The sequence below is a fragment of the Pinus tabuliformis genome, chromosome 6 (genome assembly GCF_031772625.1).
Source record: "Pinus tabuliformis cultivar Carrire ecotype Pingquan chromosome 6, CPIR1, whole genome shotgun sequence".
Taxonomy (NCBI): Eukaryota; Viridiplantae; Streptophyta; class Pinopsida; order Pinales; family Pinaceae; genus Pinus; species Pinus tabuliformis.
The window spans coordinates 1,515,207,591-1,515,227,076 of NC_142292.1; the positions used below are offsets into that span (position 1 = coordinate 1,515,207,591).

Below are 19,486 nucleotides of genomic sequence, written 5' to 3' on the forward strand. Positions count from 1 at the left end.
ATCTCTATTTATGATTAGAAATCTGCAATGGCCTTAATATATTAATCCGTTAATCCGTAAACCTGTAATTGTGAACTTAATATCTAATACACCTTCGCAAATCAAATCAAACAGGCGAATTTTCGATTTTTTTTGGCAGTAAGGCCGAACTTGGTAACTATGCCTAGCACCATGAACTCTTCATAAGTACTTACTTGCCCCAAAGAATTTACTTATTTTTGGAAGTTAGCTACCAATTCGGTTTTTGTTTTACCTTCTTCCGTCAAACCCCGGGATAATCTTGGCGTCACTTTCCAGGTTGGAAATTTTGTTCCATTTTGTTGCTCTATGGTTACGCACTTGCATATTTGGGGATAATGGTTCTATGGTGGCTTAGGGGATCTTCCATAGCCAGGTTTCTCATATTTTTCTTATTCTGGGAACCACCCAGAAATTAAAATCGAATATGGCATACTGGTTCGCACTATTGAATCATGTTGTAAAGGGTATTACAACTTTACATGAAACTTTGGTTCCAACTCCTAATAAGTCCTTATATTTGGAGAGACTTCAATATTCATAAGTTGTTATGTTTTTGTTTCATTATAATAGATAAAATAATTTCATTCCAGAGCATAATTGTTCTTTTTAGTTCCTCTGGAGTTTGAATTACAATTGGACTTGTTATTTTTTTGTTTATTGTAGTGGGGTTTCAATTACCTTTTAAATTTGTTGTTAACTTTTGTATGCCTAACTTATGCTCATATAATCTATTCACTTTTCGTACAGTCATTGGATTGTAATAGGTCCGATTATAGATTTGTTTATATATATTTGTACATTCTTCTACGTTAATTGTTGTAAATGGTTACGGTAATATTTACAATGAATACTTAATTTTTTATACATCATATTGCAGTTGGTAATTTTTTTTATTTACGCTTCTTTTTCCTTTCAACGCACATCATAATGTCCTATGCCGATTATAGTAACGCTCCATATTTAATTCGTACATAATTATTATGTTCAAAATATATGCAAGTAATTATTTTGTTCATAATCATTATGTTATATTAGTATTTATAACAATTATATGCGAGCAATATTATTTTATATTTAGTGATTATCCCTCTGGTTTTCTCGCTAAGTCGCGACCTTCACACCTCCGCTGCTCCTATTGAATGTTCAACTTCGGTTGGTATTCTTTTGCATAGTCTTACTCACATGCATGATAGGAATTAGTCTCTCTCTAGACACACTAGCTACCACATGCCTCTATCTTCTCCTCCTTTGCAGTTAGGACGTATAATTTCATTCTTTCAATAGTTAATTTAGCACCTACACATCCGTACCCATGAACATGTATAAATGGATAGGTTCTCTTCTCAATGCATAACTACATTAATTATAAAAAAGGGTTGACACATGCACCACAAGAGGCGAGCTAGTTCCATCCCAGAGTATGCAAAGTCGATTTCCTCAAAATCGGTTATAGGTATGAATAATAAATTTGTTTATAATAATAATAATAATAATATTTTTTGTTAGTACTTGTCATTTTCTTCCCATATCTAAATGATCTTCAAAGTCATAAATATATCGCCATCCATCACAACTATTCTACAGTTTATTATGTACACAATCGATCTTTCCAGCACTCGTAATAAGGGATACAACATAGCAAAACCAATAATACAGATTAACTATCTATACATATAAATAATAAACATATGAATTTGAAGTCATTGGAAATTGATATTTTCTCGCTAGACTATTAATTTTGTCAAATCTATTTGGTAATATATAATCTGAAATGTAAACCATAAGTAGAAAGTACAACAAAAATTTTAATCATGATTTTGCCTAAATTACTCAGGAAGTGAGCACCTGCCTCCTGCCTCTCGAACACTCTCGACCAGTGATCAAATTTGAAGGGCAGGTCTTAATTTCATTTAGAAGGGCACATATTTAGGTCGCACTTCTATAATGAAAAGCATAAAAAAAAAGAGCAATTCAATTGACAACAGTAAATTATTTTCAAATTTCTTTTTATTTTTTCATAGGAAAATGGTGGAACAACAACCCCATGGATGTTGTATATAAGGCAGGTCTGATATGAGCCACAGGAAAATGGTGGAACAACAACCCCATGGATGTTGTATATAAGGCAGGTCTGATATGAGCCACAACTAATATATCGAATGCATTTACCATTAATGGATAAAAAGGAGACCTATATTCCTGCTCCAGTTCAGATAAGGATTAATTTTGTAGGAAATTTTTGTGACCAAAACGTTCAAGCCAATATACAAGTAGCTCAATCAAATTTAAGTTTATTGCATGAACGAAAAAATTTAGTAAAATTCTAAACAGGTTTAGGATTCAACAAACGAATTTACAAATGTGTATGTGTTTTTGGTATCTCCTTTTTTAATATGAAAACATACCAGGAATTGGGAATCCGCAAACAAATCAAATCCAGTATGTTAGGAAGCTTGTTGAATGCGCTCCTCTCCAAGCATAAATCGTGCTTAAACCTTGCTTGAAAGTCGTTTGCTGAATGATGAATCTATGCTCCTCTCCAACTTAAATCGTCATCAAACCTTGCTTTAGGCAACCTTCAAGCACAACCCAGTGAAATTACAGACCTAATACATGGCCCATATTGACATCTAGTCGCTCTCAATTGAAACTACCAAATGTAATGGTATCAAGGGGTAATTGTGACATAATAATTAATAAGAACTTCTATCATATGCACAATTAAAAAAAAACAACTCGAAAAGAAACTGTTGTTTTTGAAATGGGAAGAACTGCCAAATGTAATGGTATCAAAAGGTAATTGTGACATAATAATTAACTAGCATTTGCATCAGATGTTGCAAAGGAAACGCCGTAAGGCATAAATTGAAGAACACAAATACAACACAAGATTACTTTGATAAATAATAAAAATATATTGACCACTCAAATCAATGCCCCATTAACTGGAACCACTTAGTAGACATATCTATCAACATTAGGATTATACACAATGATCAAGAAATTTCCCATATACAAACAACACCTTCCACAACAACCTTTTGTCACGTCCACATTTTAAAAAATGCCTTGGAACATGATTGGAATCTCCCATATTGTCTTTTTCATTATGCAGATAAATCTTCCTTATTGCTATTTTCATAATGAATATTGTTAGTTCATTGTTGTAAAGTGTTAGTGTGTTAAAATATACAAACAGCACGTTCCACAACTGTGGGGTCGTTAATATGCCATGATTATTCTCACTTGTGAAGGTTTATTCCACCCATTTCCACCATTCTTCATCATGACATTTATTATAATTTATCATTTAAATCCATTTTATAACTAATTTATGCTCTCATGGATGAATGTTATTTATTCTCTTTTATTTTTAATAAATTGATTATTATGCATTATTTTATCAATGATAGTTCTAATAAGTTGGTTGTAACATCATTTGCCATTCTTAGCCTCCAAAGTAACTTCCAGATTGAAGATTTGATTTTTAAATCAGCCAACTCAGAAATTCGCTGGTTTAAGGAGTGACAGTTTTGCGGTTAAGATTCTGAGCAAATGAAGACGAATTTGGAAAATCCGGAACATGGGTTTTGTCCAGAACGGGCCCAATTATCTTCATAAAGAACAGTTTGCCCAAATTCGGCTTGTACAGGGAGAAACGCGGGGTTCTTTGAACACGATTTTCTGGGATTTGCTGTTGCGGCCGCCCTCCAAATCTTAGCTGCAAACCCAAATCCGCCTTGTTCTTGTTGATCAATGGATTAGAATCAACCTAAATTTGTAAGAGAAATCATGATTGTAATTATCTATACTTTGATCTTTCTCTATTTAATGAAACCCAAGATCAGAGACGGGAGATTGGAGAGAGACGTGATGATGGAAGAATGATAGAGAAATGGTGGACAACGGTGGTGGATTATTCATGCTGTAGCTTTTGCTGTTGTAATGATTCCAATTGACTGATTAATAAATGGATTGGGAATTGCTGTTCATTCTTCTTATTCTGAAGTGATCCCGCAGCATCCGCTGGCGGCTAAGGGCCCAGCCTATGGCGGAATACGCTGCTACTACTGTATAGTATCTTCTTTTGTTTTATGCGTGGTTTGCTATCTTTATTGTTCAGTAATCTGATGCACGAATGCTATGTGATCATTAATTCATTAATGTTCTTTCCGAATTCCTTGTGGCGATTCTGCATTATATTATTAAGTCTTTTCCAGAATTGATTGCATGGTATCAATCTGAATCGGGTATTTCTATTACAGAGCTTTTGTATTAAACGTTACCATCACAAGATTTATTTGAAGTTATGATTATCAGAATCCGGAAGTAATGTTGTATTTGGAAACATAGTTCTCATCTCAGATTACTATTTTAGTGTGTTTTGTATATATGATAACTGCTGTTCCATAATTCATTTGTGAATATCGCCTCATAAAGTAAATTGCTTTTGAAGATTGTTATTTCATTGCAAAATGTGAGTTTGGTTCAAGTTTACTTTTGACTCGCGAGATTTAGTTCTTTTGATTGCTGTTTCATTTACTGCTGTTCTATTTCCTTTTGTTATTTCATTTTTACTTGCTGCCATTCCATTTCCTTGCATTTATTGCTTTGGTGTGAGAGGAGGATCAAGGCTGTCGTGAGACACAGCAGACGCTATTATGCTCCCAGAACCATGATCCATACTCTAATTCCTTTTCCTTCATCAATTTCCGGAGGATTGAGTTATTGCTACCATATCCTCGATTGATGGTTGTTTGAATGAATGATTTAGTTTAAGACATTTTCAGTTTCTTGCTGTTTCAATTAGATTTCTTTTTCAAGCATTCATTTACTTTTGGGTTTTAAGCACTGTACTGCAAAACATTACTCTTAAGAAAATAGCCGCCTCAGACAGAGTACACTCTTGAAATAAAAAGTCGTCCCTGGGTTGATAATTAATGTGAGGTAATTAGGAGTTCACAAGACACCTTTTTATCGCTCCACATTTTGGCGCCGTTGCCGGGGAGGGTGTAGCCATTTCTAAAGAGTAGTGTGAATCCGATGAGTGCCTGCTAGGGAAGAGTTGGATCTTAAAAACGGAAGGTAAGAACCTGCGTACAGAGTATGTAAAAGCCCTGCTCCCCCGTCCGCTTTCCAGCAGGACTCTAAAGAACCTAGAGTAGAAATAGATGTTTGAATTTTTGTGTGAATGATTAGGAAAAAGATAGAAATTTTTAAAAAATGAATCACATGATCTCACGCAAGTGGTGATGTAAGCACCACCCATTTCACTAACCGATTGACAGGAACATTTGAAGAAGGAGCCTCGAAGAAACACATGAAGAACATCTTAAACTATGGTAAGAAATGGGTCACGTTTCTACTTTTGAATTTCCTATCAAAGATCTAGGAGGAGTGACACAAATGCACATAATTCCCCCATCTTTACCAAATTTTCATGGTTTAGCAAATGAAGATCCACATACATTTTTGTTTGAGTTTGAAATACTTTGTAGAGGATATGATTATTGTACAAATGATCAAAGATTGAAAGTGTTTCCTCTTACTCTAAAAGGAGCAACTCTCCGATGGTTCATGAGCCTAGGTGGGAATTGCATCCAATCATGGGAGGACATGAAGAACATATTCTTGAAAAAGTACCAAGACTATTGCAAAGCCAATGAAGATATTTTCGATATGATACAAGGGGAAGATGAAAGTTTGGAGGATTATGTAGATCGATTTCATTATAACTTTCAAAAATCAAAGCATAAGCATTTGGAAAAAGATATCTTAAAAACACTCATTCTTAGAGGAATTAAAGATAAATTTTTAGAACTTTTAAATCTGATAGGAAAAGGTGATGTTTTTCAGTTATCATATGATGATGTTTGTGAGTTGTGCATAAGGTATTCAAGAGGAATCTCCAAGGCTGGTAAGAATTTTAGAGATGTTTGTTTTTCCTTTTCCAAATCTGCTACAAGAATAGGAGACATAAGAGCTGAAATCAATGCTTTATTTGAAAATTTTAAATTTGATTTTATTAGCTCTCTAAAAGAAAAATTGGATGTTTTGCAGGTTCATAAAAATCAAGAATTGGATGAAGTGTTTTGTTCTCATGACCGAAAGGAGCATCTCATAGATACTCACTCTTCCTTATCTATGATGGAAGTGCCATATCAAAGAGGTAAGAAAGCAGCAACAAGGCCTACAAGTATGGTTCAAAACACTTTTTCTTCATTGTCATACTTGCATAATCCATTATGGAATGCTAATGTGTTAGGGCAGCCATGTCAATTTCAATATAACCACCTATCTTGTTTACAAGTTGGGCATGGTTCATCTTATGATGGCATGACTACTCTCCCTCATCTTGTAGCACAAGCACATCCTCCATATTCTCCACCAGCTCTTTCACAACACCTTGCTTACCCATTCACACAACCCAATCAGCCACATCATGAAAATGCTCCTGCTCAACTAATTTCACACCCCCACCATAATAAACCAGTACAACATGCTTACAATGTTGAGCTGGAAAATTTACCCACCCTTCCCACCCATTCTATCTCACATGTGTCATTAGAGAAAACCTACAATGAGATTCAGAATGTTTCAAATGCAAAAATGGTAGAAGCTATGGAAGAAAATGAGGTTTCTTGTACTATGCATCAACAAGCTATTTTAAAAGCTCAAGAACTTCATGATATGATGGCTATGCGAGATCAAAAAAGTAACGCATACATTGAAGATTGGTTTCACTCCATCATTTATTTGCAACATCACTCCATGCTTCAACAATTTTTGATATCATTTTTTCAAGGGAAGCCACCTTCTCATACCCTAATTTTCATTAACATCCATTTTTCAAATTTGGGTATGCGTATACATGAAGCCTTATGTCGAAAATGGCTTCACTGGAAGTACTCATACACGTAGTCATATTCATTTTTCAAATCAAAATAGGATAGGGTAGAAAATAAAATAAATAAGGGAATAAATAAATGCATTTTGTTTTTCCATGTAAAACTAGGGTTTTTGTTGCAACATGCTATGCAAATCAACATCGGTGATAATTTTTTTATAATTTGTGTATGTAGATGAATCATAATGGAAATAATAAGTTCTACAAACACTCATTTTAATTTTTATCACCAATTTGAAAAAATGCTTGAATTTCATTTTTTTTGGCTTGCGGGCTTGATGAACTTTCTGGAAAAACAGTCGGGACAGTCATGTTTTGAGGGACCAAAAGTGAATATTTTTAAAACCTGTTTCTACCCTAAGTAGCCCTTGATGTCTACTTTCTAACCCAATTTGAATCACTCAATTTGGATTTGAAACGAAAAAGTTAGAACCAAAACATTGACCGGTTATCTAGCGGGCAGCTCAGGAACAGAGTTGGGACAGTCAGTTTTTGGAGGCCTAAATGACCATATTTTTAAAACCTGTTTCTATCCTAAGTAGCCCTTGATGTCGACTTTTCAATCCAATTTGAATCACTCAATTTGGATTTGAAACGAAAAAGTTAGAGCCAAAACATTGACCGGATGTCTAGCGGGCAGCTCAGGAACAGAGTTGGGACAGTCAGTTTTTGGAGGCCTAAATGAATGAATTTTTAAAACCTGTTTCTATGGTAGATTCCCCTATGAATCTAGTTTACAATGCAATTGGAATCACTCATTTTCGATATCGTATGGGGAAGTTATGATCAAAATACTGACTGTCTATCGTAAATCAGCACCCTTAAAACTATGTCTTTCCGGCTGTTCCTTACAATATTTGACCTATCAATTCTTCTTGTCTTCAAAACCTGTTTCTATTGGAGATCAATAAATGAATCTATTTTAATTTCCAATTTGAATCATTTGAACCCGACATCAAACGAAAAAGTTATGCTTGAAATATCAACTGTTGGTCTAAGCCGGGTAATTGAAAATGACTCTATTATGCAGGTTGTTCTAAACAAATTTGACATATCATATCATTGAGTTTTTAAAACCTGTTTCTATTGGAGATAAACCTTTGAATTAGCTCTCATTTGGCTTTGGAATCACTCAATTTGGACGAAAAACAAAGAAGTTGTAATTAAAACACTGCTGGTTAGTATGGTCGACGACTGCTCTCCCGCAGGTACCAAATAAATTTTACTTTGTTATTTTCTCTATGGATTTGTTATACAGAGTAACTACTTGTTGTTTTTTGCATAATTCTTGGATTAGGGGAGCCCGCGCACCTCTCTTTCTCCATGATTGAATGTTTTATTGCAGGTAGACACTCGTTTTTTTGCAGGTCCTGGGAAAATAAAGAAGGTCAACTTATGGACGAATGATTTTTCAAAGAAATTTTTATAAAACAAAAGAATTTTATCCAAATCATTACCCAACGGATTCATAATAGAACAAATGAAGAATTGATTTCAATTTCAAGATTCATGTCTTGTTACTACTGCCAAAACATTTTTCAAAAAGATCATTTTTTTTACATAATATCATAGCTGTTGTAACTTAATTTACATATTGTTTTTAAATAAAATGTTGTTTCTTTTCTAATTTCTCTTATATTTTGTGTTTCAGGTGTTGCTTCATTCAAAGTGAAACTCATCCTCAGCATCACTGCAGTGAACAACTAATTCATTCTTTGCGTGTTTGCATTTTATGGTTGTGTATTTTGCTGTTCCTTTTCTGAAGGGACAGCATTTGTGTGCATTTTTGTCGTTCCTGTTGTTCCTTTTTCAAAGGAACATCATTTTCGTTTTTTATTTTCTAAAGGAATAACACTTTTTTGATCAAGCCATTCATTTTGTTGTTCCTTTTTCACAGTTCATTTTGCTATTCCTTTTCGAAATGGAACAGCTGTTGTTCCTTTCCGAAATGGAACAGCACTTTTTGCACTTTTACATTTTGCTGTTCCTTTTCGAAATGGAACAGCACTTCTGCACTTTCACGTTGGGTGTGTTTTTGCTGTTCCTTTTTCAAAAGGAACAACATTTGATGTGTTTTTGCTGTTCCTTTTTCAAAAGGAACAGCAGTTTGAGTTTTTTGCTGTTCGTAGTTTGAGTTTTTTGCTATTCCTTTTTCAAAAGGAACAACAGTTTGAGTTTTTTTTTGTTCCTTTTTCAAAAGGAACAACAGTTTGAGTTTTTTGCTGTTCCTTTTTCAAAAGGAACAGCAGTTTGAGTTTTTGCTGTTCCTTTTTCAAAAGGAACAGCAGTTCGAGTTTTTTCTTGCATGGATTCTTCTCTTTCAAAAGGAACGACATTTGCATTTTCGCGTTTTCTGTGTGTATTTTTGTTTTTTGGTGTGCATTTTCTTTGATGTTCCCTACACGGAACACCATTTTTTGAGTGTTTTTGCTGTTCATTCTAAAGAGCAACACTTTGGGAATATTTTTGAGGGAAACCCTTTCCTTTCTCTTGTGGGATTATTCATAATTCAACTCAACCACATTCTCCTGATTCTCTTTCATGGCATGAAGTACACTACTTTTATGAGGACAGGAATTATGGATTCTTTTGAAGCAAAGTTAATATTATTCACGTTATGATCTTTAAAAATGACAGCTCCTTGATGATAGATTCTTTTTTAAAAGGGACACAATTATTTATATATTCCTTTACTGCATTGTTTTCTGCTGTACATGATACTGATTGATCATCTTAATACCATGCTGGTTCCACCCTTCCTGGTTATAATCTTCTCTATCTGTAATGAATGAGATTATGGGTATATTCTTTTATATTGACATGTTCAACTTCTTCCGCCATCCCTGCTCTTAAGGAGTACTGAGCCTCCCTCTTTTTATCATAAAAATGTGTAATATCAACAAAATTTTGTTCGCAGATGGGGGATAGGGGGTCTCATTATGAGCCAGCCTACCATGTTCATAAGGCTGTAACAAAGTGACATTCCCATTATGGTCACCACACTAGGGTTATGATCCATTGGATAGCCAAATTATCCTTGGAACAGGGGGTCTCATCACGAGCCGGCCTGATCACTTTTGCTACCTCCTAGTGAATGGCAGTGTGGTTATCTGGTTACCACGCCAACACACTGATCTCTTCTGTAGAACATCACTAAAACTCTCCATTTATAAATTGAGGATCCTGGCTCATATGGGTTAAAAAGCAACCCTGCCGAGGCTATGGACGCCTGCAGGCAGTAGCGGCTCTGCTTATGGTATTGAAGTTATATCTTTTCATCAATTATTATTATAATACCCCTTTTTCTTATTTTCTTTTTATCAGAGAAGTTGTTTCGTCAACTTTTTCCCTGTTTGAACCTTTATGCATGGGAAATTGTTTTATGATCAATCACATCATTTTCAGCTAGAATACCGTCAGCAAAGCATCTTTTTAGCATATTGTTGTCCTTTTTCGTTTTGTATAAACTATCATCAATCCAAAGCATCCTATCTCTTATTCATAACTATCTTTACACACTTTGCTCTCAATATAACCATAATTTTCACCGTTCTATCATTGATAAGTGTACTCTGCTTCATTTACTATTGTATTGTTCACTCCCTTGCCTTGCCATCCGCACCACCCCTCTCATATGTTTTATGGTTATGGAACCCTTTTTCCAATTGGAGGGGGGAATGTATGCATTATGGGGTTGCATGCGATATGATTACTACACTTTGCCATACTTTGTTGATTTGACAACATATTAGTATTGCATGTATACATAAGTTTTTCTGATTGAAATTTTTTGCATGCATCTTATCTGTTGCTAATTCAAAGCTAACACTATGGATTCAAGCACATTGTATGCAAAATAGTGTTTTGTTTACAGGAGAACAACAAGTATGGGCAGAATTCTGTTCGTAGCATGACCACACTATTGCACTTCACAGTAGAGGCTTGCGAACGTGAACAATTCTTCAGACATGATGTGCTTCTCTGGATTCCACCTTTTGCATCACTTTCAGCACCAACTCTATCTACATCAGCTTCCACAACTGCCAGTCCATATATGTCATTCCACATTTTTTTGGAGGTAAAACTTGAGGTAAAATTGCATAGTTTTCTAATTTATTATAAATTTAGGAGAATCTACTGAAAATCCATTTTGAGCATTATTTGTCATCCTTCATTCCACATCTTTACCACTTTCCCTTTTTCAGCAGCATATCATTTCCGAGTATGGGGGAGTGTTCCTTCATTTCTTTCTTCTGACCATGTCATTCATATTCTTTATCATCCATTGTTATTCTTATCCATTCTCAACACCTCCCTTATTTCATGTTGTTTTACACCAAGCATAGAATTCTACAGCTGGTAGCAACCACCTCTCTTTGTTTTCTAGCATCGCATGAGGACATGCTAATTTTTCAGAGAGGGGGAGGAATTGCTATACATGATGGATGTTTTCTACTTTCTTCCTTATTTAAGGCATACAATTTCATTTTTACACAGTGCAGAAATTGATTTCCACATATTTTTAAAGCTATGAACCCAATTCTTGTAATTTTTGGAAAACACATACGTATCATTAATACAAACCCACACAATTTCAAGAAATATTGGTTCATAAAATTTCGGAAATCATGAACTCTCACCTACAGCCATTTTGTTTATATCCCATGATCCGTGCATCAAAACGATTTGATTTTTGGATCATAGAGACATTCATGTATTGTAAATTTACTTGCAACATTTCAACAAAATCTGGTTTGTAGTTTTGAGAAAATGCTTAATGAAGTTTGCTGTTATCTATATCATATTTTGCTGCAACCTCATACATATAATTGAATGTCAATGTAAAAATTGTTATGCCTTCATCAAGATTACTAAAAGTGAATATTCATTAGTTAAGGAAGAATTCATTTGTTCTATCCATTTCATGAGCTGAGATGAACATATTTTTTTTATTGCTTGGTTAACACATGGTTTTTGTCTTTGGGTTGCATGAGGACATGCAATATATTCAGTTTTCGTTGCATGAGGACATGCAACATATTGAGTGTGGGGGTGTGTGGGGTCGTTAATATGCCATGATTATTCTCACTTGTGAAGGTTTATTCCACCCATTTCCACCATTCTTCATCATGACATTTATTATAATTTATCATTTAAATCCATTTTATAACTAATTTATGCTCTCATGGATGAATGTTATTTATTCTCTTTTATTTTTAATAAATTGATTATTATGCATTATTTTATCAATGATAGTTCTAATAAGTTGGTTGTAACATCATTTGCCATTCTTAGCCTCCAAAGTAACTTCCAGATTGAAGATTTGATTTTTAAATCAGCCAACTCAGAAATTCGCTGGTTTAAGGAGTGACAGTTTTGCGGTTAAGATTCTGAGCAAATGAAGACGAATTTGGAAAATCCGGAACATGGGTTTTGTCCAGAACGGGCCCAATTATCTTCATAGCGAACAGTTTGCCCAAATTCGGCTTGTACAGGGAGAAACGCAGGGTTCTTTGAACACGATTTTCTGGGATTTGCTGTTGCGGCCGCCCTCCAAATCTTAGCTGCAAACCCAAATCCGCCTTGTTCTTGTTGATCAATGGATTAGAATCAACCTAAATTTGTAAGAGAAATCATGATTGTAATTATCTATACTCTGATCTTTCTCTATTTAATGAAACCCAAGATCAGAGACGGGAGATTGGAGAGAGACGTGAAGATGGAAGAATGATAGAGAAATGGTGGACAACGGTGGTGGATTATTCATGCTGTAGCTTTTGCTGTTGTAATGATTCTAATTGGCTGATTAATAAATGGATTGGGAATTGCTGTTCATTCTTCTTATTCTGAAGTGATCCCGCAGCATCCGCTGGTGGCTAAGGGCCCAGCCTATGGCGGAATACGCTGCTACTACTGTATAGTATCTTCTTTTGTTTTATGCGTGGTTTGCTATCTTTATTGTTCAGTAATCTGATGCACGAATGCTATGTGATCATTAATTCATTAATGTTCTTTCCGAATTCCTTGTGGCGATTCTGCATTATATTATTAAGTCTTTTCCAGAATTGATTGCATGGTATCAATCTGAATCGGGTATTTCTATTACAGAGCTTTTGTATTAAACGTTACCATCACAAGATTTATTTGAAGTTATGATTATCGGAATCCGGAAGTAATGTTGTATTTGGAAACATAGTTCTCATCTCAGATTACTATTTTAGTGTGTTTTGTATATATGATAACTGCTGTTCCATAATTCATTTGTGAATATCGCCTCATAAAGTAAATTGCTTTTGAAGATTGTTATTTCATTGCAAAATGTGAGTTTGGTTCAAGTTTACTTTTGACTCGCGAGATTTAGTTCTTTTGATTGCTGTTTCATTTACTGCTGTTCTATTTCCTTTTGTTATTTCATTTTTACTTGCTGCCATTCCATTTCCTTGCATTTATTGCTTTGGTGTGAGAGGAGGATCAAGGTTGTCGTGAGACACAGCAGACGCTATTATGCTCCCAGAACCATGATCCATACTCTAATTCCTTTTCCTTCATCAATTTCTGGAGGATTGAGTTATTGCTACCATATCCTCGATTGATAGTTGTTTGAATGAATGATTTAGTTTAAGACATTTTCAGTTTCTTGCTGTTTCAATTAGATTTCTTTTTCAAGCATTCATTTACTTTTGGGTTTTAAGCACTGTACTGCAAAACATTACTCTTAAGAAAATAGCCGCCTCAGACAGAGTACACTCTTGAAATAAAAAGTCGTCCCTGGGTTGATAATTAATGTGAGGTAATTAGGAGTTCACAAGACACCTTTTTATCGCTCCACAACAACAACCTTTTGTCACATCCACATTTTAAAAAAATGCCTTGGAACGTGATTGGAATCTCCCATATTGCCTTTTTCATTACGTAGAAAATCCTTCGATCAAGTCTTGTGTAATGTGCAAGACTAATCTTTGTGGGGAAGTCACCGTTGTACACTATGATCCTTTAGAGCCTTTCAGGATTTTAGACTCTCTTTCAAAATGTTGGTATTTATATCGGGGCCTACCTTCTAAAGAGTGGTTGTTACCGATGGAGTCACAGATGAGGCTTTATTTAATGAGCAAGGAATATTTTCCCTCGTACTCCAACTTTAGAGTACAAGACACTAAAAAAATTATGCAGCTGAAAGTGATCCATCTTCAAGATATTTTTCCTGTAAGTTACGAGCAAAATGTTTAAAACCTCAGTTCTGCGAAGAACTCTGTTAAGCTGGAATGTAAGAGTTTGCCTTGTATTTGACAAGAGCTTGAGAAAAACTTCGCAGAGGAAATCGTTCAATAGGAGGGTTTCCTTTTCCCTTTTTCAGTTATATCTGTGATCATGAGTTTCCATTAACCCACAAGTTTCTTCGGATCAAGGTCTGATCCGTGAGTATTGAAAACTGTTTTCAGCACAAATTCACCTTAACATAAGCAGGTTTCAGTCTTTTAACATACATCTCATAAGTCCTGACTAATGAGACAACCGACTAGGCTAAACTGTTGAAACCTATGTGATTCCATTCTAACTAACTTGAATGCATGCTTCAAGGTAAAATATTTGCAAAAACAATAGTTCCCAGAAGAAAAGGTTTCAAACATGTTGAAGAAAATAAATATGAAGAGATCGAAAAAACATAACTAATTCATATTGAAACGCCTGTCTGCTTAAAGTATTGCTTGCAAAGAAAAACCGAAGATGATTCGTCCTTTTAACTAAAAAGGAAAAATTCCTCCATTTGCTCATACAATGCAAATGTACCTATACTATTTGTTGAGAAATTGCTGCCATCCATGCTCTAAATGCCTTTAAAGAAGATAATCTTGGGGAGCAAATAAACAATAGCAGGGATATATGCCTTCAAGATTAAAATTGATGAACAGGAAGATTGCACCGAGAGTCTTATTCTTTCTGGTGAAACACATCAGAGTGAATCTATTCCATTCACTCAAGTCGACTGGAGGATGCCATGCCCTTGGTTCGATTCTCACAACAGAGGAATCCACTTTAGGGCATGGCGTAAAATGCCTCTTGCTCACATACATAAGGAGCTTGGTACTGGCCAGAAGATCCACATTGACAGCCAGGCAATTGAAAAGGGAATCACCAGGCTTTGCCACGAGGCGGTGGCCAAATTCCTTCTGAAGCATGAGGGTGGCACTTCGAAACTTGAGCATGGTGGACAAAAGCTTGAAGATGAGCGGAGATGATATCTGGTAAGGTATATTGGCTACACATATGTCAAAAGTTGGCAAGTCTGTTCGTAGTATGTCCCCTCGCACCAACTGTCCATAACAGAAAAGAAAAAGGAGATAGTCATATTAGAGAAGAGCAACTTTGATTTATCGTAATCCCAAAAATTAATAAGGTATCACCAAAGACAGCAATCACAAGGAACAGAAAAGGAATTGCAAGAGACAATTACGAAGACATCACAAGGGAACCTGCAAAGCACATAGCTTAGGCTAACCTTGCAGTAAACAGAATCTCTTTCCAGTGCATTTTCCTTGTAAATCTGGCAGAAATTTTGCCAGAATCTTGGAATTACAGGTTTGAATTGCATAAATTTAATACTGAGGTGCCCAATTGGACATAAGGGGGTAGGGAATCCATCTGCAACATCAAATTTGCAAAAAGAAGAAGTGTTTTATTGCCAAAATTGGCATTTTTCATTGCCACACAGAAAGTGCAGTACGTTACAAGATTATGGCTTCCCAAAGCACACAGGTACTTCTAAGCATCATTAGATTGGAGAAAGGTAGTAACTGAAGAAAAGAAGGCTACTATCACATAAGCATGAGGACTTCACCCCATAGCCAGTTTTCATCGCATAGGCATGAGAAATTCACCCTAAACCCAGTTTTCATATTGGCAAAGATTTGAAAAAGTTTTAATGTATGTGGTATTTCACAAATAAACCTTCTTCAGTATTGTTGTCAATGTAGGATTTTTTTTGGTTGATGTTTCCAGTTTACAAATGCAGCAAGCGCACCCTTCTCCATTATGGGATTATCACGATGAACTGAAGTCAGGTCATGCAGAAAGCATGCCCATTTCCATTATGTGAATATCACAACGAACTATAGCAGGCTGACAACAGATATTCGAAAACATATGTCTCAGTGATTGTGGCAGAAGACCTACATCTTGCCCCATCCACATGAAGCCGGAGCCTGAGCCACTGCTTACACAGGTGCATAGAAGCAACAACTCATGAAGGGAAAACATGTCTCTGAGGATTTGAAACTTGGGGTGGGCATGAAGAGTCACAATCCATGTGGAATTGACATATTGTTAATGAGGTAAATAAGGTGAATGAATGTAAAAACAAGATGCAAAGGAAATTGGAACTCACCTCCAATCTCTGAGCCATTTCGGTCCCCTTTATGCGTTTGTGAACTACTTCGATCATCCGGGGATCGATCTCGACTGCGATGACTCTATGGGCGGCCTGCAGCAACTCTAGGGTTAGATTTCCAGTACCCGGGCCGATTTCCAAGACGGTATCGCTTTCTCTCATGTCCACTTTCTCAACGATGGATTTGAGAACACCGGGATTTGTGAGAATGTGGGATTTGTGAGAATGTGCTGCCTGCTCAGTACAGCCTTGGGATCAATCAACTCCACCCACAGACAGTACAAGAAAAGCCCACCAACGGGGTTAGTGGGATGCATGTAGCACTAGACCGGTTCAGCTGCCCTGATGAAACTATTCGATCCGCCAAATGAAACACCCAAACCGTTTGGGCAACCCTTTTGAATCAACGATCAACGGCTGAAATTGTTGCAATCGTCTAACATATAATCATGTGGCTTACACGATGACAGGTAAGCAGAGAGGGGAGTTGATTTCAGAGGGAAACGCCTTACGGCGTAATAAGAACTTGCATCATATGCACAATTAGAAAAAACAACTCAAAAGGAAACTGTTGTTTTTCAAATGGGAGTTTCTAAAATGGGACTTAAGTTTTAACATGAAAAGAAATTTACAAATTCAACATTCCTAAAATTCTAATTTCAGGAAAAATGAAATTTAAAAAAAAATTGACAATTTGACAGCACTTCTTAAAAAATTTTAAGATATTATTCCAATTTTTTTTTTAAATGACAAAAATCAATTTTTAAATTTTTTTTGACTGGTAAAATTTTCTTCTTACTTCTCTGACTTGCCAGAGACCCTTTGAAGGGCTCTGACGTGTTCAATTTTGATCCCTGCTCTCGACCACCATGAACTGCTACTACCAATCAGGGTTGGAATTTGACGGGCATTTTGCCCGTAAGAGACCAGTTTACCCGTAAAATACGTTGAATTTTTTTAAATAACCGTCTGACCTGACGTGTTGGGAAGGATGCAGAACGTATTTTTGATGGTTAAGGTTTTTTAGAAACGTTATTAATATCATATTCTAAGAGTGACGCCTTTCCATTTCAACTTGGAACACTATAATAAATTGATAATCATCTTATCAACAAATGAAGTTTAGAAAAAACCCAGATGCTTTAGAGGGCAGTTTCCTCGACTTTATTTTAAAGAAATGGCCGGCTGAAATTAAAATTGGTTTGCATCATAAATTTCATGATTGTGGATGCGACAAGATTCGCTGAAAGATATTATTCATGACCATCCCGCTATTCAGAGCTTGGTTATTATTAAGTATTTTAGTTTTTTTGGATTGGAATCAGTATGGTATCTTTTAAAGAAATTGTAGATTTGTGTGGATTAAATATTTTTATTTTTTTAATGTATAAATTAATTAAGTATATTGAAAAACCTGTTCAATTTTAAATAATTAAAATTTGATAAATCTAATTTTTTAAAATGTTTAGTGTTTTTTAATGATGTTTTAATTAAAAATATACTTGAAATATATTAAGTGAATTTAGTGAATTGCTTTCTATAAAATTTTAATATTTTTTGTCTTTTTTTAAATATTGGGAAAAATGATTATAATTCAGTGGTGAAATTCACATTGGGGACAATTATCAGTGGCAGCTATCCATAATGCAGGTTGAATCAGTTGAATCATCATGGTTTCACTAGCAGTTGTCCATAATTCAAGTTGACTCGTCACGGTTATTATAAAAAAACCACTCCCTAGAATTACCCTACTCCGAGTTCGAGTTTGACTTTCACCCTTACCAAATATCTCTTAGTCTTGGCCTATTAACCTATTTTCTTACATTCCATGAAATCAAACTCTTAGCCAAACAAAAGCAATTTTAAGACATACCATCGAACTAACAAAAATTGTCAACAATTCCAATTTATAAACACAATTCTTTTAAAAATTTGTAAGTGTGTGTATATTTAATGGTTTATGTTTTACTCTATCCATCACCAAAAAGGTGTGTTATTGAAACACATACTTGTTATACATTAAGTGGTTTCAAGTAAAACAAAACCTAATTTATTTATTGTACATACCATCAGAATGAAACGAGTCTAAAACATCACTGAAAACTATTTTTTAATTTATTAGAATTAATAATGTAGAAATGGTGTTGAAGAACTCAATTGTAAACATGATAATGTATATATCTTACCTTAGAAACCTTTTTTGACAAAACCTTCTAGAAATGACCTTTGTTTGGCTCTTTTACAGTTTAGGAATTATTACAAATAGAAATTATAAACTTATAGATAACAATGTTGAGTATTTTTATTCCTAGGCTTCACATTCTCAGTCTTTCTCTATTTTCTTTTGTGGCATTAGTTTTGCAAGATTTCAATTTTCCATGGGTAAATCTATTTAGGCCCTGATTTCACCTTTCATTGATTTGCTTTCTTGTTGATGAACTTGATGTGCATGTGAGTGGACCATGCCGATTGAAGAGAGCTTTCAAGTGAATTCGAATATGCACGCACATAGAAAGTGAAACATATTTTTATTAAAGTAGGAATTATGATACTTACAACTAGCACAAAAGCACCTAAAGCCTAAGGACACACAACTAGGAAAATGGATTTGAGACCATTCAACAAAGGTTATTACCTAGTCTCCTTAAATATATGTCTACAAAACTAAGTGATCAATAAGCATCTAGTCTAATAGAGACTTTATATCAAATAATGTCATATATATATATGCCCACAACACAATAAACTTGGCTTGGTTTGAAATGTTTTGTTTATGATGAGATCTCTTCAGATGCTCAATCTTATTATGATTGAATACCCATACGTGTCACCTAGAAGGTACAGGGGGAAGAAAACATATATATTTCGTACTCCTTAGAAGCAATGTCATTCAATAACTCACAATTCGTTCATTTGATTAGGGTAAGTTGGATTAGAATCTAAGTCCAAATAGTTTCCTTGAAATCCAATGAGTATGTATCTACCTCTTATGCAAACATCATTAAAATTATCACTTGAAAGAATCAAACAATCAATCCATGAGTGTGCTAGTGCATCATCGAACATACATAGCTAAAAGAACAAAACCTCTTCCTTGTCACAATAATTTTGGACCACAATCTTGCTTGTTCCCACTTACTCTCCCTCAGTGTATTGGCCACCCACCTTTATTG

At 35.1% G+C, this 19,486-nt stretch overlaps 1 pseudogene; it reads right to left on the reverse strand.

The window, feature by feature from the left end:
* Nucleotides 1-14,763: 14,763 nt before the first annotated feature.
* Nucleotides 14,764-16,475, reverse strand: LOC149264425 (ribosomal RNA small subunit methyltransferase, mitochondrial pseudogene; annotated as a pseudogene).
* Nucleotides 16,476-19,486: the final 3,011 nt, after the last annotated feature.